The sequence below is a fragment of the Biomphalaria glabrata genome, chromosome 4, assembly GCF_947242115.1.
Source record: "Biomphalaria glabrata chromosome 4, xgBioGlab47.1, whole genome shotgun sequence".
Lineage (NCBI taxonomy): Eukaryota > Metazoa > Mollusca > Gastropoda > Planorbidae > Biomphalaria > Biomphalaria glabrata.
This window is the reverse complement of record NC_074714.1, coordinates 5,031,087-5,058,243: the sequence shown is the minus strand read 5'-3', so window position 1 is coordinate 5,058,243 and position 27,157 is coordinate 5,031,087. Positions and strand designations below refer to the sequence as shown.

The 27,157-nt window shown below is 34.6% G+C and overlaps 1 long non-coding RNA gene across 1 annotated transcript; it reads left to right on the top strand.

Annotated features, from left to right (window-relative positions):
• Positions 1-825: 825 nt before the first annotated feature.
• On the top strand, positions 826-19,939 carry LOC106061704 (uncharacterized). The gene is made up of 4 exons (XR_008777727.1): positions 826-1,104; positions 7,745-7,895; positions 10,887-11,024; positions 17,107-19,939. It is a non-coding gene; the product is annotated as an uncharacterized LOC106061704 (long non-coding RNA).
• Positions 19,940-27,157: the final 7,218 nt, after the last annotated feature.

The window sequence follows — 27,157 nt, the reverse complement described above, 5'->3', positions numbered from 1 at the left end:
GAACTGTTCTTACTAACAGGAGAAGGGGCAAAGGCGAGTAACTGGCGCCTTAACCAGTAAGCTTCGGGCAGGAGGGGCTCGTTAGCCATGGCTGGCTACCCACCTAGGAGAAGGAAAACTCTGAATTCAAACCTCTGTTGCCTTGCAGCTATACCCAATCATGGGAAAGGCTTCGGGAGTCAACCCTGAGGAAAAATCAGGAGCTGGCGACCCTAAGGCAGTTTGCAGCACCCAGTGCTACACTCTGGCAGAACCTGCGACGACGCTGAACCCAAACTGTATCGGCACTGCCGTTCCTTTGGATACATCAGCTGCGTGGAGTAGGGGGGAACTGATGTGTGGGCGGCATCGTTCCAACCACAGCTAATGCCCAGGAATTCATCTCATTTCCATGAGATGATCCATAGTCGCTTCGCGACCTGAAGGAGGCCATTTATTTATTTAGGTAACTAAAAATAACTGTATAAATAGACGTAGGCCTAAGTTTATATTTTTTTCTGTTAGACAAAGTTATTTGGCAAATTTTTGTTTATATCCTTATTCAAAAAAGGAATAATAATAGAATTATACAGTAAAAATAAACCATAAAACTTTGTATTTAAAAAATAAATTTATCCAATGCTCGAGATCGTGCTTGTATACTTAGGCCCTATATAGATCTAGGTCTATATCGATTCCGGAATCAATGTATTCAATAGCAATAACCCCGCAAAAGAAAAATGAAATGAAAGAAGATTGAGATAAAGGCTACATATATTTTTGTGACGGTACGCACGGTACGCTGGTCAAAATTTTACAGTGATTTCCCCTGAACTGTACGTTGAATTGCGTAAATTTGCTATGTTTGCAAGCACTTAACTCTGCGAGCAGTTGATTAAAGCTAACACCTCACCTCACCGTTCGAGATTATTTGATCAAAATTTGTCATCAGTGATGAAAGTGTCAGTGGCAAACAAACTTCAACATGACATTAATAAACTTGTATCCCAGAAAAGATGTCAAGCATCAGGGCAAAGAAGAAAATGCGGTATCATCCCGGGTATCATTATCATAGTAATTTGTAATTATGTACCAAATAGTTCTCCAAATTTAGCTAAGGGAGAGGTATGACATTAATTATTGTATTCTATTGTATTGGTTCTAATTTACATAAAACTAGTAGGCTGTTTTGCAACTGATTTTTATTTTTTACTGCGGACGCATGCCCATACATCGTAATTAGTTTGACATGCCTGATATATATAGATCTAGATCTATACAATTTGAATTATAATTATAGTCCACATATTTCTTGAGTCCACTTACACTAGAGATCTATACAATCGATCTAGATAGATATCGATCTCTGATATATTAATATTAATAGCAGGAGATGTAGAGTCAAATCCAGGGCCTAGATCTAAAGATAGATGCAACATCTGCAAAAAAGTATGCACCATGAAACAGAAAGCCATTCAATGTGACACCTGCGATGAATGGTACCACGCATCATGTCTCCATATGAATACACCTGTGTATTATGCCTTAGGCAACAAAGATGCATCATGGCACAGTGTACCGTGTGGGTTACCTCAGGACTGTTTGATCCCTTTGATGCAGACACTTCTAACCCATACAACATCCTAAACACCATCCCAAACCAAACTCACCAACCACTAGCCAGATCCACTCCTGTTAAACCTAAATCTACTAAAATTAATACAACAGCCTCACTAAACAAACCTACTAAAGAAGTAACACCAAAATACCTTAAAACCTTAGTAATAAATTTTCAAAGCATTAGGAACAAAACAGCAGACTTAGAAATTTTATTAGAATGTGAGAAACCAGACATAATTGCAGGCACAGAAACTTGGCTACATCCTGAAATTTATAATGCAGAAATTTTCAATAGTAATTATGAAATTTTTAGAAAAGATAAGGCTGATAATCATGGAGGAGTTCTTTTAGCAATAAAAAATACTCTTATAGCAGAAGAAATTACCTTACCTAACTCAAAAAATATAGAATCAACATTTTGTAAAATTAATACCACCTCAACATCCGTAATAGTAGGCAGTATTTACAGACCACCAAATTCTAGTTTAGAATACATGCAGGAACTATGTAATCAGATTACTACACTTAAAGAGACAAATAAAAATGCAGTTTTTTGGATTATGGGTGATTTCAACCTACCTGATATAAATTGGAAAACACTAACCATAGATAAACACCAAAACCTTAAGGACATAAATGAGCTTTTCATAGAAACTTTACACAACCTAAGTTTAGATCAAATCATTAAAAAGCCAACTAGATTAAACAACACATTAGATCTCTTCTTAACCAACAGACCTGGATTAGTAGTTGATTATGATATTATCCCTGGTCTATCAGACCATGAGATCATAAAAATACACAGTCAGATAAAAGCAGTAGCCAATACAAAACCCAAAAGAAAAATCTTACTCTGGAATAAATGTAACCTAACACAACTACACCAAGCTGCATTAAACTTTCAACAAACATTCTTATTAGAAAAAGACATTAACCAACCAGTCGATGACCTCTGGAATTTCATTAAAAACCATCTTAAAAGCATTATAGAAAATCATATACCAACTAAATGCATATCAAACAAAATAAATAAATGCTGGTTTAATAATAGACTAAAGAAGCTTTGTAAACAGAAGGAAAACCTATATAGAAAATTTAAAGAAACTAATGCAGAAAGAGTTTACAAAAAGTATATAAAAAATAAACACTTAACCCAAAAAGTAAGCAGACAGCTGCAGAGTGAATACATAAACAATGTAATATCTAAAGATAACAACAAAAACCTATGGTCATACATTAAAAGATGAACATAACATAATACATAATGATAATGAAACTAAAGCAAACATTCTAAACAAATACTTTGCATCAGCATTCTCAGCCCCAGGAGACAAAGACATATTACTGAATTTGAACCAAGTAGACAACATAGAAGATATAGTAGTACAAGAAAATGGAATTCAAAAACTATTAGCCAACACCAAACCAAATAAAGCTTCTGGACCTGATGGTATTCCAGCTAGATTACTCAAAGAACTAAGTAATGAGCTAGCCCCAGTGTTCAAAATACTCTTTCAGGCTTCACTTAACCAGGGCAGAGTACCAAAGGACTGAAAAGAAGCTAATGTCACCCCCCTATTTAAAAAAGGAGAAAAATCTGACCCAGGAAACTACAGACCAGTATCACTTACCAGCATCACATGTAAAATCCTAGAACACATAATATGTAGCAACATCATAAACCACTTAGACAAACATAATGTCCTCACACCATACCAACATGGCTTTAGGAAATATAGATCATGTTAAACACAACTAATAGGACTAATTGATGATTTTTCAAAAGGTTTAGATAATAGTGAACAAATAGATGCTATCTTACTAGATTTTTCTAAGGCTTTTGACAAAGTTCACCACCATAGTTTGCTTAAAAAATTAAAATATTTCGGCATTAATGGTCCACTGCATCAGTGGATTAAAGACTTTCTGATAGGGAGAGAACAAACTGTAATAATAAATGGCTCTAAATCAACACCGATAACAGTAAACTCAGGTGTACCTCATTGCATTAGTTCAGGAACAAAAGTCAGATTATTTGCAGACGATTGCATAATATATAGAACAATAAAAACAACACAAGACACAGATATTTTACAAAGAGAATTAGATGAATTACAGAAATGGGAATCAAATTGGAGCATGTCTTTCTCCCAGAAAAATGTCAGTTGTTAAGAGTAACAAAAAAACTAAAACAAATTAATTCCACTTATCTTATTCATGGCAAACCAGTAACACAGACTAAAAACGCAAAATACCTAGGTGTTATAATAAATGAAAAACTGTCATGGAATCCACATATTGATGAAACTACAAAAAAATCAAACAAAGCATTAGGATTTATTAAAAGAAATTTCTATAAATCAAATAAGAACATAAAACTAAAATGTTATTTAACCTTGGTTAGGCCAATAATAGAATATGCATCCTCTGTTTGGGACCCCTCAACTCAAGAAAACATTAAGAAACTAGAACAGACACAAAATAGAGCAGTGCGATTCATAACAAACGAATATTCACATTTGACTACAGTAACACCTTTAGTAAAATCACTAAATTTAGAAAGCCTTCAGGACAGAAGGCTCAAAAGTAAAGTAGCAATCATACATAAAACACTGAACCATAATCTTCAAATACAAAAACAAAATTTAATAAAATACTCTGAAAGACACAAAGATAAAGGCACATTCCTCGTCCCATATGCTAGGACAAATTTGTACAAATACTCCTTCTTCCCTAGTGCTATTAGAGCATGGAATGGGTTGCCTGAGCTAGCCAGGAAAACCAGTGACTTGGCAGAATTTAAGTCATTGGTTAATATGCATGACTAAATGCATGACGCGTAGGACGTAATCATCTTCTTTTTTGAAGTAACGTCTGTATTATATAAGATAAGATATAGGCATCATAAATAGCTCAGGTCAAGACAGTCCAGTCTAGATATATATACTTTTATAGAGAATCTAGATCTAGATCTTAATTTCTTAAAGTTAAAATTGTGTGCATATTTTTCTTTACCTTTACTGGCTTAACATGACACTGTGACTGTTGTGGCTTTGATTGTTCTGTTGATGTGCATATTTTGCAAAGCTGATATTGAAAATTATGACAATACAGATCGTAAGTTTAGGGTTCACATTAACTATGATTAACTAGATCTAGTATTCTAATATTTAATTTTATAATAATTCTAGACTAAGAGATTGACCCAAAGCTCAAAGGGTGTCTAAAAAACTGATTGATGGAACATTATAAATAGATTTTTGTTTATAATACTGTAACTATTGATAAATATTTATTTAATTTTTAAGAACAAACCAAAAAATAAATATTTAAAAATAATGAACAGCCTATAAAAGTATTATAATAATACTTAAAAGTAATATTAATGATCCTCCGTTTGGGACCCCTCAACTCAAGATAACATTAAGAAACTGGAACAGACACAAAATAGAGCAGTGAGATTCATAACAAACAAATATTCACACTTAACCAGAGCAACACCTTTAGTAAAATCACTAAATTTAGAAATCCTTCAGGATAGAAGACTTAAAAGTAAAGTAGCAATTATACATAAAACACTGAACCATAATCTTCAAATACAAAAACAAAATTTAATAAAATACTCTGAAAGACACAAAGATAAAGGCACATTCCTCGTCCCATATGCAGGACAAGTTGTACAAATACTCCTTCTTCCCTAGTGCTATTAGAGCATGGAATGGGCTGCCTGAGCTAGCCAGGAAAACCAGTGACTTGGCAGAATTTAAGTCAATGGTTAATATGCATGACTAAATGCATGACGCGTAGGACGTAATCATCTTCTTTTTTGAAGTAACGTCAGTATTATATAAGATAAGATAAGAAGTACAAAATACTTAAACAAATATTCACATTTGACTAGAGACTAGAGTAACACCGTTAGAAAAATCACTAAATTTAGAAAGCCTTCAGGATAGAAGACTCAAAAGTAAAGACTCAATTATACATAAAACACTGAAGCATAATCTTAAAATACAAAAACAAAATTTAATAAAATACTCAGAAAGACACAAAGATAAAGGCACATTCCTTGTTCCATATGCTAAGACAAATTTGTACAAATGCTTCTTCTTCCCTAGCGCTATTAGAGCATTGAATGGGTTGCCTGAGCTAACCAGGAAAACCAGGGACTTGGTAGAATTTAAATCATTGGTTAATATGCATGAATAAATGCTTAGCTAAGCATTCTATAGAATGCCTGCATCTCACACTAAGATATAGGCCCCTAAGAATATCTACAAGTGATAACCAGTTTTGGCTTTAAAACATGTAAATCAACATTCATTTATAGTATACAAAAAAAACATAGATCTCGGTAGATGAAACAAATAGCTAGTAAAAGACTTTGTGGAAGCTCCAATTTAATTTTTAAGAGATAAGATAATTGGTTTTGATCCAATCAAATGGAAATTCAGTTTGACTACAATAGACAACCTTAGCAGATCTATTATCTATATCTTCTACTTCTTTTTTCTCTCAATTTCTTTAATCAAAAGTATAATAAAGTCATGATCATTCTATCAAGTTCATGTAACACAGACTAAAAACGCAAAATACCTAGGGGTTATAATAAATGAAAAACTGTTCTGGAATCCCCATATTGATGAAACAATAAAAAAATCTAACAAAGCATTAGGGTTTATTAAAAAAAAATTCTATTATTCAAATAAGAGTATAAAACTAAAATGTCATTTAACGTTGGTTAGGCCAATAATAGAATATGCATCCTCTGTTTGGGACCCCTCAACTCAAGAAAACATTTAGAAACTAGAACAGACACCAAATAGAGCAGTGAGATTCATAACAAACAAATATTCACATTTGACTTATAGTAAAATCACTAAATTTAGAAAGCCTTCAGGATAGAAGACCCAGAAGTAAAGTAGCAATTATACATAAAACACTGAACAATAATCTTCAAATACAAAAACAAAATCTAATAAAATACTGAGAAAGACACAACGATATGGGCACATTCCGTTATCATCTTCTTTTTTGAAGTAACCTCTGTATTATATAAGATAAGATGTGTGGAAAAAAAATTCACAAAATTGCATTTTGACTATTATTTTTCTTTATCTATGACATAATGATGACATCCTGATCTTTGCTATAGTATAGCCTACATACTTTGATCGTTGGAGTGTTGTCACAATGATCGTAAGTTTGAACTCTGCTTGCCACCCTGCAGGAGATTTGGGCTGAGATGTCGAGTCTTCTGTTCTAAAAAGTTGTCTCAAACATAAAAATTATGTAAAAAAATAAATAAAACACTAAAAGACAACTTTTTCGTCTCTAGAATTCTGTAGAGGGCTTTTATTTGCTCTATCTTAAACTATGTGCTGTTATTTGAGCAGGAAATAATACTTGCATATACCAAATGTTTAGTTGGTTCTTTATACATTTCTGAGACATGGAGAGCCAATATGGAAAAACAACTCCAGACTTTCACAACCAGTTTGCCGAATATTAGGAAGTAGGTGACCTGTAAAGATATCGACTGTCAACTTGTGGGAAAGAAACAAGCGAAAACCCAGAGCCATATTAAAAAGTGAAAGTGGAGTAGGATAGGAGGAAAACCAGCTACCAATGTTTCAAGGCAGGCACTTGATTGAATCCGCTAGGAAAGAGGAAAGTGGACAGACCCAAGCAAATCTGGAGGAGGTCAGTCATCAGTGAAGCTGAGGATACTGGAATGACATGGGAGCAGATGAAGAAAGCTGCTCAGAGCCACGTTTGGTGGATAGGTGTGGTTTTGGCCTTACGCTCCCCTGGGGATTCACAGGAGTAAGACTAAGAGGATGACTGCTTTATTGATCCTTATGAAAATTTATTGTGATTACCATAAGTAAGTAAGTATACCATTATTGGTCCATTTTTTTTTTAAATGCTTTGGACATTCCTTTAGTTTTGAAGATTAGTGCATCCAATCCCAAACCTTCTGCAGGGCGGCAAGGTATGGCGGTCAGCAAAGTTTAAACTAGAGACCATCCAGACAACAGTTCAGAGCACTTACCACTGGACGAGGCAGACATTCATTATCTTGGTGATATTGTACACACATTTTAGTTTTTTTTAATGCATATTTTTATTTTCTCTTTGAAAGGTGTAGAAACCATTGAAGACTACATTTGCACTCAGATTTAAAGGATGTAGAGTCAACTACAAAGAGCGTTCATGCATTGAAGAAGAATTTGTGGGCTTTGAAAATCCATTTCCATACAAAACTAAGAGAGAATGTCTCAGAGATTTTCGTGGTATGGTATTTAATATTTCTATTTATAACTGTTGAATACTTTGTGCCAAAGAGTTCATATCCTTGCATTTAATGCATATCTGTCTGTAGGAATAATAATAATAATAATAATTATATTTTTAAAGCGCTGTTAACAAACAAAATGTAGGCTCAAGGCGCTGTAACAACATTACAAACAAAAACACTAGAGCTAAAATGACAGTTAATCTAAAAAAGTTTTTAACAGATAGGTCTTAATGTTCTTCTTAAAAGTGGTGTAGCATGTTGTCTGTCTGAGATCAATGGGGAGTGAGTTCCAATATCTATAAAGTATTTTTTTAAGATAGATTTCACATAGCCTGAATTTTTATAGAATTTTAAATTGATAGATAAATATATTTATGTCTATCATATTAGCCAATGTTTGATAGCTTCCTCTGCCTTATTGTTTTCTTTAATTAACATTTTTAAACTAGTTTGTCCTCTTAGCTCTCATGTTTATGTTTGTAATGTAATCGCCTTGAATCTACATCATGATTGTTAATAGCACTCTTATAAATTAAAATTATTATTATTGTAGCCTTTAGATACCTTTGATCAGCAGAATTAGTTTATCTCAAATGAATTGAAATGTGGAAGTGATTCTTGTTGACCTCCCTTAAAAGTCCTTGTTGGCCTCCTTCAGTCGTGGAATAACTATGGTTCATCTCGAGATGAAAACCTGGACATTACCTATGATTGAAACAATGTCACCCACACAACAGTTCCCTGCTATCCACATGTCCAAATGAATGGCAGGTACATCATACAGTTTGGAATCAGCAGTATCACAGGTTGTGCCACTGTGTGCTGCAATCTGCCTAGGCGTCACCAGCTCCTGATTTTTTCCTTCCGAAGATTTTCCCTTGTATAGCCGTCAGGCAGTGGAGGTTTGGATTAAGAGTTTCCCTTACCTTAAGAGTTTCTCGTCTTAGATGAGTAGCTAGTCAAAGCTTACAAGGCCTTCCTTTGCAAAGCTTACTGTTTTAGGTGCCACTTATTGGCCTTTGCCCCTTCTCCTGTCAATAATAACAGTTCTGCTGGACCCAATCTCTGAGCCACATATGAAGGTCAGGAGTTTGACATTTTATCAGAAGCTAATTGAGACTCATGCCATTTGTAGCACTTTATAGGTTGTGGATTGCTTATATCCATTACCATTTCTGGCAATAACAACCTTATGGGAGTGCTTATATCTATTACCACTTCTGGCAATAACAACCTTATGGAAGTGCTTATATCCATTACCACTTCTGGCAATAACAACCTTATGGGAGTGCTTATATCCATTACCACTTCTGGCAATAACAACCTTATGGGAGTGCTTATATCCATTACCACTTCTGGCAATAACAACCTTATGGGAGTGCTTATATCCATTACCACTTCTGGCAATAACAACCTTATGGGAGTGCTTATATCCATTACCACTTCTGGCAATAACAACCTTATGGGAGTGCTTATATCCATTACCACTTCTGGCAATAACAACCTTATGGGAGTGCTTAAATCCATTACCACTTCTGGCAATAACAACCTTATGGGAGTGCTTATATCCATTACCACTTCTGGCAATAACAACCTTATGGGAGTGCTTATATCTATTACCACTTCTGGCAATAACAACCTTATGAAAGTGCTTATATCTATTACCACTTCTGGCAATAACAACCTTATGGGAGTGCTTATATCCATTACCACTTCTGGCAATAACAACCTTATGGGAGTGCGTATATCCATTACCACTTCTGGCAATAACAACCTTATGGGAGTGCTTATATCTATTACCACTTCTGGCAATAACAACCTTATAGAAGTGCTTATATCTATTACCACTTCTGGCAATAACAACCTTATAGAAGTGCTTATATCTATTACCACTTCTGGCAATAAAAACCTTATAGAAGTGCTTATATCTATTACCACTTCTGGCAATAACAACCTTATAGAAGTGCTTATATCTATTACCACTTCTGGCAATAACAACCTTATGGGAGTGCTTATATCCATTATCACTTCTGGCAATAACAACCTTATGGAATCCTAGTCTTGCAGAAGTTTATTTAAGCTCAATTGTTACAGGAGCTTGATGGCCTTTCCTATCATTAGTTTCCCTGACTTTATGTTCTACATTATATATAACTTGAATTTCCATCACTACCATGGAATGGCTGCTTGTGGATAAGGAATGAAGGTTATGAAGTCACTGAGAGTTATATTTTGATTTCCTGTTTGTCTTTTAATGTTCTTTTTAGAAATGGCTCCATGATGGAGTCAAGGAAAAGACTGAGAAATATGCCTATATATTTAAATACTTGAAATTTAAATTCATTTACATGTTTGGAGAATATATGGGGAAAATATTGTTATTAACCTAAACAGCTAGGTAGGTGTCCATGTTAGCCAAGTGAACATTGTTTTAGATTTGGTGACCTCTGTTTTAACTAATATGGAAAATTTGATTACCTTAATAAGAATGACATAAAACTCAGAACATGATCTAAAAAAAAGCATTCTTATTCTAAAAAGAATGTTTTTATCTTTAACATTTCCAATGTTTTATCTTCTTTATCAGTATCCTAGTAATAAAACTATTTTAATGCACTAAATATAACTAGTAAAGTAAAGTTCCCCTTTCAGACCTTGCGATTTATAGGGCAGATGATTTAAGGGTCGTCTGTTTCTAAGGATAATGGTTAACAAGTGTGTCATGTGGCCAGCACAATGACCAACCACCTTTACTTTCCTTAACAAATTTGAGGAACTCATTAGGTGGGTGGACTTAGGAGCATTCTAAGTATCTAGAAATTGTAAAAAATCCCAGTCTTCACCAAGATTAAATCTAAGATCATCACTTTGGAAGCCAAGTGTTGTACCTCTCAGCCACAGCACCGCCAAAATAAAACCAAATTATTCATTTTCTCTTACTACAGATTAAATATAATTGTGATAAATTTCTATCATTGTTCTACAGGTTATGGCAGCATTTGTGAATATCGTAAACCATGCAGAAATAACGGCACTTGTTCACCAATTACTACCGCCAATCATGTTCCAACATTCAAATGTGAGTGTACTGCCATGGGTTACTATGGTGACAGGTGTGAAAATAGTAAGTCTTAGATTGAATACATTTATCTAATTAATAGTTTGTAATCAACCTCTAGGCTTATGGGACAAAGTTACCTTAGTCTTAGAGGTAGGGCTTATGTTTACATCAAAGTATTCAAGTATAGTCCTGGGTGTTACTACATTGTTCATTTTATAATCACTGGCCAGTGTTTTATACCATGTGAACCAATAGATCAGCATTTCGATTAGCTGGTTTACACAGAATGAATATCTGTTGTAAGTAAGAGATTCAGGGTATATAACTCTAGCAATAATATCTTTTTTTTTTGTCTGTATTGAGAAACTACATACTACAGTTTTATGGAGTACCGTATTTAATTTTGAGTATTACTGTATCACTGACCAATGTTAATGGGAGTGCCCTGTACAGTCACAAAGATCAACGGTCTTCTAGTAGTAGGCCTAATATTCATAACAAACAGATATTCTCATTGATTATAGTAACACCTTTAGTAAAATTGTTGAATTTAGAAACACTTAAGGATAAAAGAGTTTAAAAAACTAAAGGACCGATAATACATACAACAATGAACCATTACCTTCAAATACAAAACTTATAAAATACCGGTACTCGGAAAGACACAAATATAAACGCACATTCCTTGTTCTATATGGTAAGACAAATTTATACTCTTTCTTCCCTAGTGCTATTAGAGCATGGCATGGGTTGCCTGAGTCAGCCAGTAAAACCAGTGGCAGAATTTAAGTCATTAATTAACATGCATGACTATATTGACCTAGGGACACGCTTAGGACATAATCATCTGTATTTTATAAGATAAGATGATGAGATAATACAAAAAGATGGCACTGGAGGGGAAAGGGGGGAGGGCTTATGAATGCTCCAAGTTTTTTTCATCTGCAGATAAACATGCAGAGAAAAATTTAAAGATTTAAAACAGTCTAAGAAAGAGTGCCCAAAAGAAGGAAGGAGGTTTTAAATAAGTGGCAAGTCAGAATTAAAAACATGGGTTTAGTTGTTTAGTTTATATTTGTATCAAACTGCTTTCTATTACCGGTATTTTGCTTTTGTTCAAATTTCTGTTTTGACTGATGATTTCTCACCTTTATATGGTCTGTAACATTCACCTTCTCCTATCCCTTAGTTTGTTGGGGCACCTCACAAGATCTGTTGAATGTCTTTCTCCATTCCTCTCTGTCTTTTGTCTTGGATAGAATTTCTTTCAATAAAAGGCCTGTCCATTCTTTTATGTTGTCTTCCCATCCCTTTCTCTGTCTGCCTCTTTTTCCTGGAACTATTCCTTGAAGGAAGGTCTTTGTGAGCCCTGAGGACAATGTGATATTGCCTTAGAGTTTAATTTTGAGTTTTTTTTTATTAAATTGCTGCATCAATCCTGTGTCTTATTACTTTGCTTGTGATGAGGTCATTGTATGTAATTCCTAGTATCTTTCAGTAGCATCTCAATTCTATTGCTAGGATCCTCCTCTCTAGTTTTGCAGTCATCATCTCAGATTCACAAGCATATGAAAATGTTGCCATGACCAGTCTGATTTCATGATAATTATGAATATAAATACTGAAGTTGACTATTATTTGTCTTTAATTTCAAAACATGCCAATTTTTCACTTGGAATTTGACTGTCATATAAATACTAGGGGTGCACCGGATAGTCCCTCCGGCTCCGGCTTCTGTCGAATATCCGGCATTTTTTACTATCCGGTGCTATTCGGCTCCGGTCGGATATCACTACCGGATAGTAAACCGGATAGTAAAAAATACACCTATTTAATATGCATCAAGTGGACCTCGTTCCATTACTGTCTGTTATAGAATGTATTAATGCTTATATGAAAACAAAATAATGTGCTTAAAAATAGAGCCATTATGAATATGCACCAAACATCGTTTATTATAAAGACAAGGCATGTTAATAACTTAATATAAATAGAGATGAAACTTTACATCATAAATGTGCTTTACATACAGAGCAGCAATGGCTGGCACTTTTTTCAATTTGTCTTGACCTTTGAGTAAGTTAGTTAACATGTTAAAATGCTACATTCCTTGACTACGTCATGCTGACCAGACGTCTGTCTAGCTGTGTGGGTATATCTCCAGAGGTAGAGATGAACAACTCCCACCCCCTTTTATTTGTTTAGTCCATCACATTGAGTTTATTTATAGGCAGGTAACCACAAGTTAAATACGATGGACGTAGGTTTAATGCCAGCGTATTGATACTCTCTAGTAGTCACACCTTTCGAGAGAACTGAGTTTGTTTACTTAGTAGTTAATCTTTATTGGGGGGGGGGGAGCTGGACTATAAGAGCCACACCTCTAAGGTGACCAGGTCTATTTCTAGATGAACATCTCCCTCCCCCTTTTATTTGTTTAGCCCATCACATTGAGTTCATTGATTGACAGGTGAACCCAAGTCAGATATGATGGACGTAAGCACTCTCTAGAGGTCACACGAGGGAACTAGGTTTGTTATTGGGGGGTGGACTAGACTTTACATTATAAATTCGTATTACATACGTAGCAGCGATGTCTGGCACACTTTAAAAGCTTGTCTTGACCTTTGAGTGGTCTTGTAAACACGTAATATTCCTTAACTACGTCACGCTGATAATCTGTCTAGATGTGCGAGTATATCTCCAGAGGTAGAGATGAGCACCCCCACCTCCTTTTGTTTGTTTAGTCCATAACATTGAGTTCACAGATAGGGAGCTGACCACATTAAGCCAGATGTCAACGTGTTGACACTTTCTAGAGGTCACATCTTATGAGGGAACTGAGTTTGTTTACTTGGAGAAGAATTTTTATTAGGGGCGCGACTACAAGCCAAATCTCCATAAGGTTACTCTGGTATGAGTGTGTTTATTATGTCAATCAAGGGTCTGGACCACAACCCACACCTTTTATACTATTGGCAGGGACAATAAGTTTGTTTACTTAAAGTCTCAATTAGGAGGCTGGACTACAAGCCAAACAGACACTGACCAGGGGTATCTTTAAATGGAGGGCTCAGCAGACTCAACACCCCCCAACTTCTTATTTGTTTAATCCATGACAATGTATTGATAGACATTGACCATTCTTAAGCCAGAATGGATTAACGCAGATTGTTGAGACATATTGACACTGTCTAGAGGTGACTAGATGATGAGACTAAGTTTGTTTACTTGGAGAGAAATGTCATTTAGGGCGCTGAACACACGTTCGTTGCACAATAAAATAAAACAAATATGTGCATGTGTGCGTGTATGTATTTTTTCCCCTTGTATTAAAACTTTTAGAAAGAAAACTAATATCATTGTTTTAATCTATTGACTTAATATATTAAGGAAAACCTTACAGTACAATTTAACATCGCAGAAAATAAATTGATCTAAAGCACCACAATTAGATCTAGCAAACAAAGAAACAATATGCTGGAATATTAAGAAACACTTGACCTCTGTAACTAAGGTACAGATATAATTTATCTATATGCTTGACTGACCATGCCAATGTGTTATCTTTTTTCGCCTGCACACTAAACACTATTGCGAATGCCCAAGAACAAAAACGCGTGATGGTCAACACCATCATCTATACACACTACACTAGGACTACATGTGTAGGCTCACTACGTCTATCTGACCAGATTGTTACTATCAGTCGAACACAGAGTCTATTTATGTTTTTTTTTTGGTACGGAGGGTGTGAATGAGTTTTTTTTTCTTCTATAGTTGATTTTCCTGATTTTCTTAGATCTATATAACAGTAGATCTAAACATAGATACCAATAATAGGCCTACAGACTACAATTAAATCTATGCTTCGCAACATTTAAGGCTCAGGCTATGAGTAGGTATAATAGATGTTCCTGCTGTTAATAAAATATCGTTTGCCGCAAATGGATTAATAAATATATGACCTACTACGCTTCAGATTCCAACTATTAACTAACAACTATCAGTATTAAGCCCTTGAAACCAGGAGCAGTCTTTGGACTTAAAATTACATCTGATGACCAGTTGTTGGTCAGAAATTCTTGAACACATACATCCAACCACCATACAAGCCAGATGAGAGATTTACATTAGTAACTAGCTAAATATATACTAATATATTTTACATTGACCCTCCAACACACAGCCTTTATGGTTGGTGGCCTCGTACATGCTACACAGATTAATTTTTGTTTATAAATACTGTTAAGCTTGAATAAATCAATCAGTAACAGAGTTTAAAACAATAAGGTATATAAAAGGAAAAAAAATAATACCAACAAATATAGGTATGTTATTAAAACAGTTTCGAAAAATGCTCAGCAATACAAGCTATTTACAAGACACTTAGGTATTCGGCTCCGGCTCTGGCCGAATATCAAATTGTACTATCCGGTCATATCCGGCTCCGGCCGGATATCAAAAAGTACTATCCGGTGCACCCCTAATAAATACTAATACTATTGTCAAATGCCATTCTGTATCCGTGTAAAATGATTTTCTTTTTCATTTTTGTCATTATCCTGATACACAAAGTATGTGATTTGAAGTTAGTGTTCTATATATCTGTCCAGATGGGTTTGTCTCTAGTCACCTGAAACACTCCACTCATCCTTCATCTTCAGAAGAAAAGACATTTGTCATTATAAGTTGTCATTACAATTTTTGTCTACTTAATAGTTTCTTCTTGTGTGATCCAGAATCCAGAATTTTGACCTTGTTAACATTTGAAATACCTTGAAAATCATTATTGATTAGATTTAGTATCGCATGCTGAATGTTTTTCTTTATTTTAAAAAAAAATGTGTCAGGAATTCCAGCTTGTGGTATACACTCTGGACTGTCATCTCAACAGTTCTGGTTTCTAAGCTTGCCTTCTGCCACTCCTTGACACCCTGCTGGGTTAGTCAAGAAAGAGTTTGACTTGCATCTACTTTGGGGATCTACCACCTTCTACTAAGCGCGTCCCCAGGTGGCGGATAAGGAAAGGACCCTTAGATCTAAGGGTTAGCTGTGAATACCAAATAAACAGCAGTGGACCAACTGGTTTGCAGTCATTGAGGATGAGGTGGAGTATTCCAGTGGTTAGAATATTTACTAAAAACATCTCAGAAATCTAGGGAAATGATTGCAAAAAGTGAGTATAGGGCGCTTTAATTCTAAACCGGTTAGATGAAGCTTGTTAGATAGGGATAGCAGTTCATCTAGGAGAGAAAGCTCAGAAAATAAACACCTTCTGCCTTGCAGATGAACTTCGATGATCAAAGGCTTTGGGTGCATGCCCAAAAAGAAAAGCAGGCTGAAGTCAGAGTCAATGGGCCTCCTGGCGCATAACACATTGACATGCAACCTCATCTATAAAATGAGAACGAAGAAGAAGACTTGCATCTGGTCACTGCTATGCGTTGGGGATGGTTCTGAGGTCCGAAGCTCGAGTCCTTGTGGCTTATCTATGTATTACTACAGTTTCTTCACCTTCTTCTCAAGAAACTGCTTTTATGTTTGATGTTACGTTTCATTATTATCTTATCTTGCTTGAGATCTATATTGTTTGAGATCTATCTGATCATGTTTAAGATCTATCTGATTTAACTTGTGATCTATCTTATATTTTTTTTAGATCTTTTTTATCTTGTGAAGATCTTTCTGATCTAATTTGTGATCTATTTTATCTTGTTTGAGATCTATAGGCCTACTATCTTGTTTTAGATCTATCTTATCTTGTTTGAGATCTATCCTATCTTGTTTGAGATCTATTTTATCTTGTTTGAGATCTATGTGATATAATTTTTGATCTATATTATCTTTTTATGAGATCATCTTATCTTATTTGAGATGTCTCTTTCTTAGCTTCTGCAAAAAGAATTTCAAGAGATGATGATATCTATATTAAACCCTGATTGCATTTATTTTCTTCTAGAATGTCCAAAAGCTTTGTCAGCTAAGGAGCCTAAAATGTTGGCCTGTTTACAAATATAGGCATTAAAGAGAGTTGACATAGCTAACTGTACTTTTCAACAAGATAATGTCTTAAAGAAATTAAGAGCTTTTGATGGACTCCTGTGATTGATTAACTTAACTTATGCTATTTACTTTCTTCTAGAATGTCCAAAAGATTTGTCAGCTAAGGAGCCTAAAATGTTGGCCTGTTTACAGATATGAGATCTTCCTTAACTACACAAGTACCTTACAGAAGCAGGCTACTCACTTGTGTTTTGATATGCCTGCTGTACCAAGGCTCACATAGACTGGATATTTATATAGCCTAATATTATGTTACTGACAATTATCTAAGTATTGCATGTCCTGTACAAGCCTCAATGACTAAGATAATTAAAGATATTCATGATTATAAGATAAGTAGAATGCAATGAAAATCAAAGATGCCGGTATTAAAACATGAAAAAGTAGGCAACTGTATAGCTTACTTTTCTACTATCTATAATGTTTGTAGATTCTAAAAGTTAGAAAGTGTCTTTTTTTAATGACACATTGCCTGTCAATTCTGTTTAGTTTAATCTTTTTTTTTTTTTAATATAGTGCCTATCACCCTAAGTGATGGTCAAGCTCAACAGATATTATTATAAGCAGCTTTTTTCTGGGTATTATTCAACCACAGCTGTGAGGGATATCTGAAATCCATTGCTTACTTGTCTAGCAGAAAGATTTCCATCCATTTAGTGATAAAAGATTAAGTATACACAACTTTTAGTAGTCACCACAAAACACATTTTGATGCTCAAGACAACACTGTTCATGAATGGTTTAGTTTTCTTTATACTGAGAGTGTCCAAGAAAGATAAGGTCAAAGGTTAATTGGAGTTTTTTTATGCTGTGACAGTGTTAAATTTCCCTTGTGTTTTTGTATGACTTGAATACATTAACCATATTTTTTTGTTTTACAAATGTAGGACGAACATGTTAATAAACTTTGTCTTTGAATTAGAAATTGTAAAACACTTAGAGAAAAAACTTGCAATGTTGTTGTTTTTTAATTTAAATTTACCAGGTACCTGCTATTCATTTACTTTGACTGTTGACTTTAAGTTAGAAATTAAACAAAGATTTCTTTGAGGTATATTTGTTAATGACAATAGACATTACAGAGAGTTGACACAGCTAACTGTACTTTTCAACAAAGAAATTAAGAGCTTTGGATGGAATTCTGTGGTTGAATAACAAAGTAAAGTTAATCAATCACAGGAGTCCATCAAAAATATAAAATGCTAAAAAAAATATAAAAGATTAAATTACATTTTTGAGATTACATATTCTTTATGTAGAATCTTTTTTGAACAAAGTTTACCAGTATAGGTATTTAGACCTAGGAACAAATGATAACTGGATATATTTTTTTATTTCAAACCACTGGCATGTATTTAACTTGTTATAATACTTTTTAATATCTGCAATATCAACTGTAGTTTTCTTGGAAGAGTTCTATATGAAAATGTCACTTCTGAACACTGCTGAATTACTAGATTTTATTCAATTATGTTTTGTAAATGAAATATTGTACAATGGCATATTTGTATGTATTATAAAATTAAGGTTTTTACAGCTATATATTAAAAACATCTTAAATTTAATGTAGTTTCTGCACTGAATAATTTTTTAAACTTTTGGATAATTTATACTCATTTTGTTATGTTTGTATATTTGTAGAATATGAATATCATAGTAAAGGCATTTATTTACTTACATAGTAGTTTTTTATTAGTCATTGACAGACTTCAGTGGAGATTCTTTGTACATTGAACCTTGTTGGTAGTGTCAATGTTATTAAGTTTACATCAAGTATTTAAGTATAGTTCTGGGTGTTCACTACATTGTTCCTGGCAGAGTTTTATACCATGTAAACTGATAGATCAGCATGCTGATTAGCTTTTAAAATTTGGTTTTGACAGAACAAATATCTGTTATAAGAGATTTAGGGTATACAACTCTAGCAATAATATCTTTGACAATAAAATATTCTGTTTAAGTTTATATTTTTGGAACAGAATATGCAAATGTGTTAAATATACATTAAATATACAACTGGTATTAGTTTTATCCCTTTGTATCTTTCTACAGTACCATTGTCATTATATTTTTGTTAAATTCTAGGTAGTATAACTTCTAATTTAATTGTCTCCCTTTCAAAATCAAATGTCTAAATGAAGTTTTTTTGATTCTACACAATCTTTTACTACTAAAGTAATATCAGGACCACCAATAAACATTTATTTAAGCAGCAGTTTCAGTTTTATTGTGACATTCTAAAAAGTTAATTGTTAACTTTAAATAAGCTGTGCCTCTTATACATTGATTTTATTGACTCATTTTTATATATTTTTATATCTTGTAAAAAGAGGTCTTAATTATACAATATTAGAATCATTTTGCTTTTTTTTTTTTTAAATTGTAAGTAGTCTGTGCTAAATATTTTTTTTTTTCAAATTACTTTTGTATTGCCTATATGGGGAAATAATATTTCTGACATTTCTTTGCTCTGCAAAAACAAATCAGGATTTGAACTCAAGCCCCCTTGACACTGGTTTATCCCAGATATCCTGCATTTCATGCAGTTTGTAGGCCAAATTTGAAACTCACAGTGCCCCAGTGCAGGTAGGAAAAGGAAACCATGTCGCATTAATATTTGCTGTTCAACAGAGCTAGGAAGCACTTCAGCTGGGTCTCAGTCCAATGCATTAGCTAGAGGATTTGAGTTTCTTAGGCTGACACTCAAATGAAGTCTGATATAATTTTTTTTTTTTTTAAAGTTGTACGGATGTCTTTAAGCTATATAACTTACCCAAGTCCAATGTGTTGATGACATATATTTACCAGTTACTGGTACTAAACAAAATGGCTGCTTGATATGATGAATCAAGTATATTGTAGGGCTATGCGACTGCAGCTTCACAAAGAAAAACAATCTTAACTTTGTTCTTATACAATAATAAGCTGCTTATAAAATAAATATATCAATGAAAAACTGCAACATGAAGAATCTTGATCTTTGAAATTTGTAGTAAAGAGAATTTTTAGCACAATATTTGGCTAAACAAATTGGTATCTTAACTGTTTCAAAAGGACATAACTCTAACTTAAAAGTAACTAAACAACCTCTTGGATAAATAATATGTATACAAGTCTTTTTACATTTATATATGTATCATCGAGGTTTGGTCTGCATAATACATGTTACTGAATTCATATTTTGAGATAACTATTAATGTATTTGAAACTTAATAGTAAAGGGAAGTAAATGCAGCAGGTCATTGTGATGGCCTCAATACACCTTGAAATGTACAGTAATTACTTCAATGAACATGAAGAATTTTAATCAGCGATGAAATGGAAAATGACTAAAAAGATATGACAGGCAGCGCTATTAAGATTTAGTCAGTGATTATCCTCTAGAATAGAAACTCTTAGTCAACTAATCTAATTTGACCTCAATATTCAATCATATATTTATTTATTCAATATATTCATATATATATATTTATTCAATCATATATTTCAAGATGAAATGAATGACAAACAAAAAATTGAAGCTTTTTGATGTAGAGCAAATTTTTAAAAAATATATTCAAGTGTAACTTCCCTTTTCAGACTTTGCAATCTGTAGGGCAGATGATATAAAGCTCATCTGTTTCTGTGTTCTGTGGTCAATGGGTATGTCAGGTGGCCAGCACAATGACCAACTCCCTTTACAAATGTCAGGAACCCATTAGAGCTGGGTGAACAGGTGCCTAATAGCCCTAAAATTCAAAATCCTAGTCTTCAAACCCTGGACCCATGTTTGGAATCCAAGTACCTTACCGCTCAGCCACCACAGCTCCAAGTGACTTCTAGAGAAGCTTTAAACTGTTGGCTCCACTTTCCTTCTACAACTAAAGCAAAAGATAATTCTGTCTCAATGCTGTCTACAATGATTTTTTTTTATTTTTTATTTGAGGCACATCGGCACAATTTAGGCCATGTCGTGCCTGGGTCTACAATGATTTAAGAGAATATTAGTATTATGTTAGCGTGGCGGGGGCCCAAGTCATGTCTAGCCTGGGCTAACAAGAAGTTACAGTTGCTAGAAGGTAACGCTACTGGGTGGGTTGTATCTGTGCACATCAGTCTGTGGCCAAGGGGCTTGAGTCACCTAAGCAACCAGACAACTCAACTCAACCAATCTAGCGAATTAAAAGAAATCAAGAAACATAGAGAAGAAATTAAAAAAAAAATGAGACTTTAATTTCAATGACTAAAGCAGCAGTTACAAAACACTGCAGCTAAAAAAAAACATAAGGACAAAATCTAGTACATTAACATTAGAAGTGGCCATTAAGACAGCACTGGGCGTGGCTTGGCCATATTTTTAAAAACATGTTGTCAATTATTTTGACAGTTGTTCCAATTAGAAAAATAATGTAACATATATTGCTAAAAAATTAAATAATAGATTTACATATAGTAAAATTAAAAAAAGAAAAATAATTCTGAAACTTACAGGCAGTCCCAGGTACAGAATAATTAAAACTAACATACAGACCACTGGTCAACAGTACAGGAAACAGCATTGCACTAACGCATATAATAATAGGGAAAAGTACAAGTATACAGCTTAGCACTAGCCTACAAAAGTAGTAAAAAATAAAAATACATAAAAATAGCTCTGGGAGAGCCAGATAAGAAAAAATGTTTGCATGACCTGTTAATAAAGTCTAGGTCTACTGTTGGTTTTACATGTGTTCCATCAGAAATAGAGATTACATCCTAGCCCTAAACTCCAACAGTGTTAACACCAGAGACTATGGAGATGACAAAGTGGATACTCCATGATCACCATTAGATAAGACAAAGTGAATTAGTATTTTAAAGTTTTAAATAGACTAAGGGGATGAGCTCAATGCTTTAGTGAAGTCTGTCAATACCAAATAGTAAATATTAATAGACTCTTTCTTTATGGAACATTTTATTTTTAACTGTTTAGGGGAGTTTAACTACATTTCTCATCTATGATGTCCCTAGACTCAGCCTCAACACTGCATTTATAGCAACACAGCAAAGCTTTCATATTAATAGCAGCATAGTCAATGTTAACAGTTTTATCTTAAATATAATAATATAACAATATTTTAGTAGAGCTAAATAATGTTAAGTCACTTTTTACACTATAAAGAGCATAGAACAAATTGTGCGGGGATGTGACACTAATGAACATTAATAGTATAGCACACAAAAGCAGGGGAGATAAAAAATTGAATTAAGCAATATTTAGCAAGGCTTTGTGTTATGACTCTGTAGAATATCTAAAGTTAACTGAAGACATGTATAATGTTTACAACATTTTCGGTAGATGACCCAGAAGTGATGTTCTTCATTAGTATTCATGAATAAACATACATATACAAGTTTGCTTAATACAATAATAATAATAATCTTTATTATCCGTACCATAGAACTTCCCTCCTCCAAAAACAAAAAATATAAAAACATTTTGAACTGAAACAAGAAGATTGAGGGGAAAAAAAGGAATATTTAAAAAAAAATATTGAACAAACGACTGGACTGATTGTCAAGATATACCTAAATATAGAACAAGATACAAGTCAATTATGGTAATTCCAACTAATTAGTTCTTACAAAGTACATCACTTGACTAGTTGTACCTGTATTAGAAATGATTGTTCTATTCATTGTATCTCTTAGTTTTCCTAACTTCACGACCACTTCTAGTAATGTAACCATGTTGTGAGGTTGGGTTACAGGATTCAGAATGTATAACTGTGGGGTGTTGGAGAAGTATGTGTCGCCACTCTAGTAGGTGAGCATGGGTACTCAACCTGAGGTTGGGAGGATTCTTGTTTCCTACTCCAGCTTGGTCACTAAGATTGTCCAGAGAAGGCCTGGTTTTGAAGAAGCATTAGGGAAATGCTCATTTCTTTCAGATGAACTAGGTATGTAAAAACATCTTCACCGACAATGAGATATCAAAAGATAATGGCAGGTTCCCTTAGAGCACAAGGAAGGCTCTAAATGATAGTAGAAAAGGAACAATCTCTAATATATCTACTGTGTTTGTGTTTTTGCCTCTAGGAATTGTTTTACTTCTCAAAATGTTCACTGTTAAGAGAACAAAAATTGATCAAAACATTTTCATAGTCAGTGAAACACAAAACTTGGCAAAGCTTTTCTTAGGGGTATAGTTTAAAGAAAATATATTAAGAGATATACACAGCATTGCTTACCAATTTATTCACAATTCTTGATCAATATTTTGGTTTACATTTCATCTTCATGTCGGTCTATCTACATCATGCTGGTCTACATCTATATCATGCTGGTCTACATCTTCATGCTGGTCTACATCTATATCATGCTGGTCTACATCTTCATGCTGGTCTACATCATCATGTTGGTCTACATCATCAAAATCATCATGTTGGTCTACATCTTTATCATGTTGGTCTACATCTTCATGTTGTCTACCTTTTCAACATGTTGGTCTAAATAAGAATAAGAAAATAAATAAGAAAAACTTTTTGTCTTGAAAAGGAAAAAAAAAAAAATTCTATTGCTTTTCCTTTCATGTTAAATAAAACTATTATGATGATGCAGCTTTGACTTTATGTTTTAATTTAGTATTTTATGAATAAACTTTAAAGAAAAAAAAATACACCCATCTACTACAGCAGCAAAGAATAACAACCCAAATCAAGTGAAACAAATTTGTAAGGTTTATTAAGCCTTTAAAGTTTAAGGAATTTATTGGAGATTTTCAATTACGCCAAAAAACTTTAAAATAACTAGCTATTTAGTGTATCTGGTGTACAGAATACAGAAAGCTTTAATATTTAGAGTGAAAATTCTGCTATAGAAGTTTGTGCATTTCTAGATAAATAAAATCACAACTTTCTAAGTTCTTTTGCTTGTAGTCCAAACTAATTTGTTTTGTTTAGTTGGCAATATCAATCATTCCAAATAGCTACAGAGACTTTTTAGATTGTTTCCAAATAGCTGCAGAGACTGTCTAGATTGTTTCAAAATCTGTAGGTTTATTCTTTTTATATTTTCTTTTATTTGATCTCACTTTCTTTATATTGCCTCAGCCAATCTCTATATTGTTTGCTCTTCTTTTTCTATCCTTATGAATTGCATTTCTTTTAGAATGTACTTAAACATTAAAAAGTAAGCAAAGAGCAGATTATCAAGTTTAAAATTTCCACCAGATAAGATCCAAACAAATGAAAATTTGGTTTGATTACATGATCCGCAGGATTACCACTATAACAATGACAATATAGATGCAAACAGGAACAACATTCACACACAACACATACAAACACACAATCTTACACAACCAGTGCTTAATGAACTAAGTTTCATAGTGATGTGACAAATGACCATGAAACACACGGACAGAGAGTGGAGTAAAAGAGTTATAAAATCTTTCTGTTCTAGCCTTAATGAAGAGGAGGCGACCACTTTGTCCAGATCTGATGTAACTGGTTTAGTGGCTGCTGATTGTCTTCAAGAATGCATAAATGAGATCAGATAATGTTTCAACATTACTTACATGTACACTGCACTTGATATTCTAGTCAAATGTTTGACATGTTTCGAATGTTCCTTGAGAGCTGAAGAGAATCTACTTCCTTGACCAAACGTCCAGCAGAATAAATGGCATCAGGCAAGATATGAGCATCAAGATGACCACACAACAGTCCAGGGCACATACCACATGACTAGGCAGCCATCCATTCTTTTGAGAAAACGTGCAAGTGCGTTTATAGGTCGGTGACTGTCGCGCTAGATTGGGCAAAGGTCATCGAGAACACATATCTTGAACCATGGGCGTAGCCAGGATTTTTTTTCGGGGAGGGTTTTGGGGGGGTGAATCCCCCCCCGACCCCCCCCCCCCCCCCGCGAAAAACAAATTATATGTAGGCCTATTTATGTGTGTGTGTGTGTGTGTGTGTGTACATAATCTTTATTACATTCTGACCCTTCATTCTTTCGGAAGACGTTTATTGTGCCCTAGAATAGGTTCTTCCATGAGTTAGTGAAAAAATTGTAGATTCCCCGACATTACTAGTAAAGGGGGTCTGGGGGAGCGCTAGGAGCTCCCCAAGCGCGGGGCGAAGCCCCGCCGCCAAGCACTATTTCTGATATTGAAAACCAACAAAATGCATATTCTAAGGTATCTACAGTGCATTTTCCTGCTATTAAAAAGTTCTATTTCAAAAACCTAATGTGCTATTCTTACTGACTTAGACCCTCCATCGTCGTTCGGCGCATTTGCCATCAAGCTGTTTCCATAAAATTGTGGACTCCCCGCCATTAATAGCAAGGGGGTCTGGGGGAGCGCCAGGAGCTCCCCATCGCGGGGCGAAGCCCCGCCGCCAAGCACTATTTCTGGCATTGAAAGCCAACAAAATGCATATTCTGAGGTATCTACAGTCCATTTTAATGCTATTAAAAAGTTTTATTTCAAAAACCTAATTTGCTATTCTTACTGACTTAGACCCTCCACGCCGTTCGGAGCATTTGACGTCAAGCTGTTTCCATAAAAATCTGTCACTGGTAATGTCTGAAGCCTCTTTCCACCTACCATGAGGACCTCCATGAATGAGTGGCGTCAAGTTGTACTAGGATATCATTGCAACTATTCTTATGCGTAATTCATTTTGTCGGAGAACATGTCCCGCAAACCTCATGCGTCGTAATCTTACTAAGGTGTCGACTCCCAGTTCGGCATAGGATTTCCTTGATTTAGATCCGATCTCTATAACTGACTCCTGAAATCTGTCTTAGCCATCTTTGTTGAGCTATATTTAATGTTTTTCGATTTCGGTAGATGACTATTCACTGCAGTTTATTAATGGAGCCCTGCCACTGGTAAAAATGTGTAACCTCTCTTGAATACGCTCTTGACTGTAGTTTGCTTTAGATTTTATATCGAAAAGAGAAGATTTATCGTCAAAATCTTCTGTTGGGGGTTTTCCACCTCAAAATGCTCTGTAGGGGGATCTTAGACTTAAAAGCATCTGGAGGGGTTTTAAACTTTAAAAAAAAAGCCATCTGTAGAAGAAACTCAAAACCCCCGATTGGCTTGGCTACGCTCAAATAATTTTAGTGTGTAATTTGCTTTTTTTTTATATTGAAGATGTATTTTTAGCACCAAACCCCTCTGAATGGGGGTTTAAACTCAAAACCCCTTTAGGCAACGCTCATAGCATTTTGAGTGCGTAATTTGCTTTTTTTCTTACACTGAAGATGGCGGGGGGTTTAAACTCAAAACCCCTTTGACTACGCTCATAGATTTTAGAGTGAGTAATTTTCTTTTATTTATATTGAAGAGGTACTTTTTAGCTTCAAACTCCACTGGAGGGGAGTTTAAACTCAAAACCCCATAGACTACACTCATAACATTATTAGTGTATAATTTGCTTTTTTTTATTATTAAAAAGAGGTATTTTTTACCTTCAAACCCCACTGAAGTGGGGTTTAAACTCAAAACTGAGTCAAAACCCATTTAGCTACGCTCATAACATTTTGAGTGCGTAATTAGCTCTTTTTATATTAAAGAGGGGGTTTATCGTAAATTTTAGACGGGGTTTTAAAATAAAAATCTCCCTTAACTGTGCTCTTGGAATTAGGGGATTTTAGTTTGCATTTTTTTTGTTTTGTTTTATAGAAGAGGGGGAGTTAACTGCAAAAACCCCAGGTAGGGGGTTTAAAACTCAAAACCCCTAGTAGGGGTTTTTAAACTCGAACCGCTCTGGTAGGGGTTTTAAACTCGAACCCCCCTGGTAGGGGTTTTTAAACTCGAACCCCCATGGTAGGGGGTTTTAAACTCGAACCCCCCTGGTAGGGGGTTTTAAACTCAAAACCCCTTTGGTTGTACTAGGGCAAGTGATGGTTTAGTATTAAAATCTCACCTAAAATAAACAATATCAAAGCAAAAAATCAGTCACTTAATTCCGACTCCCCCCCCCAAGGGGGGGATTTCATTTCGGGGGGGGTTTGAACCCCAAGAACCCCCCCCTGGCTACGCCCATGTCTTGAACACACATATCAATCAATCCATTATGGCGTCATGGTTGTGAAAACTGGCGCACAGGTTGCTGAGGAAAAGAGAACCACGCTGGCAGAAGAAAAACGCCAGA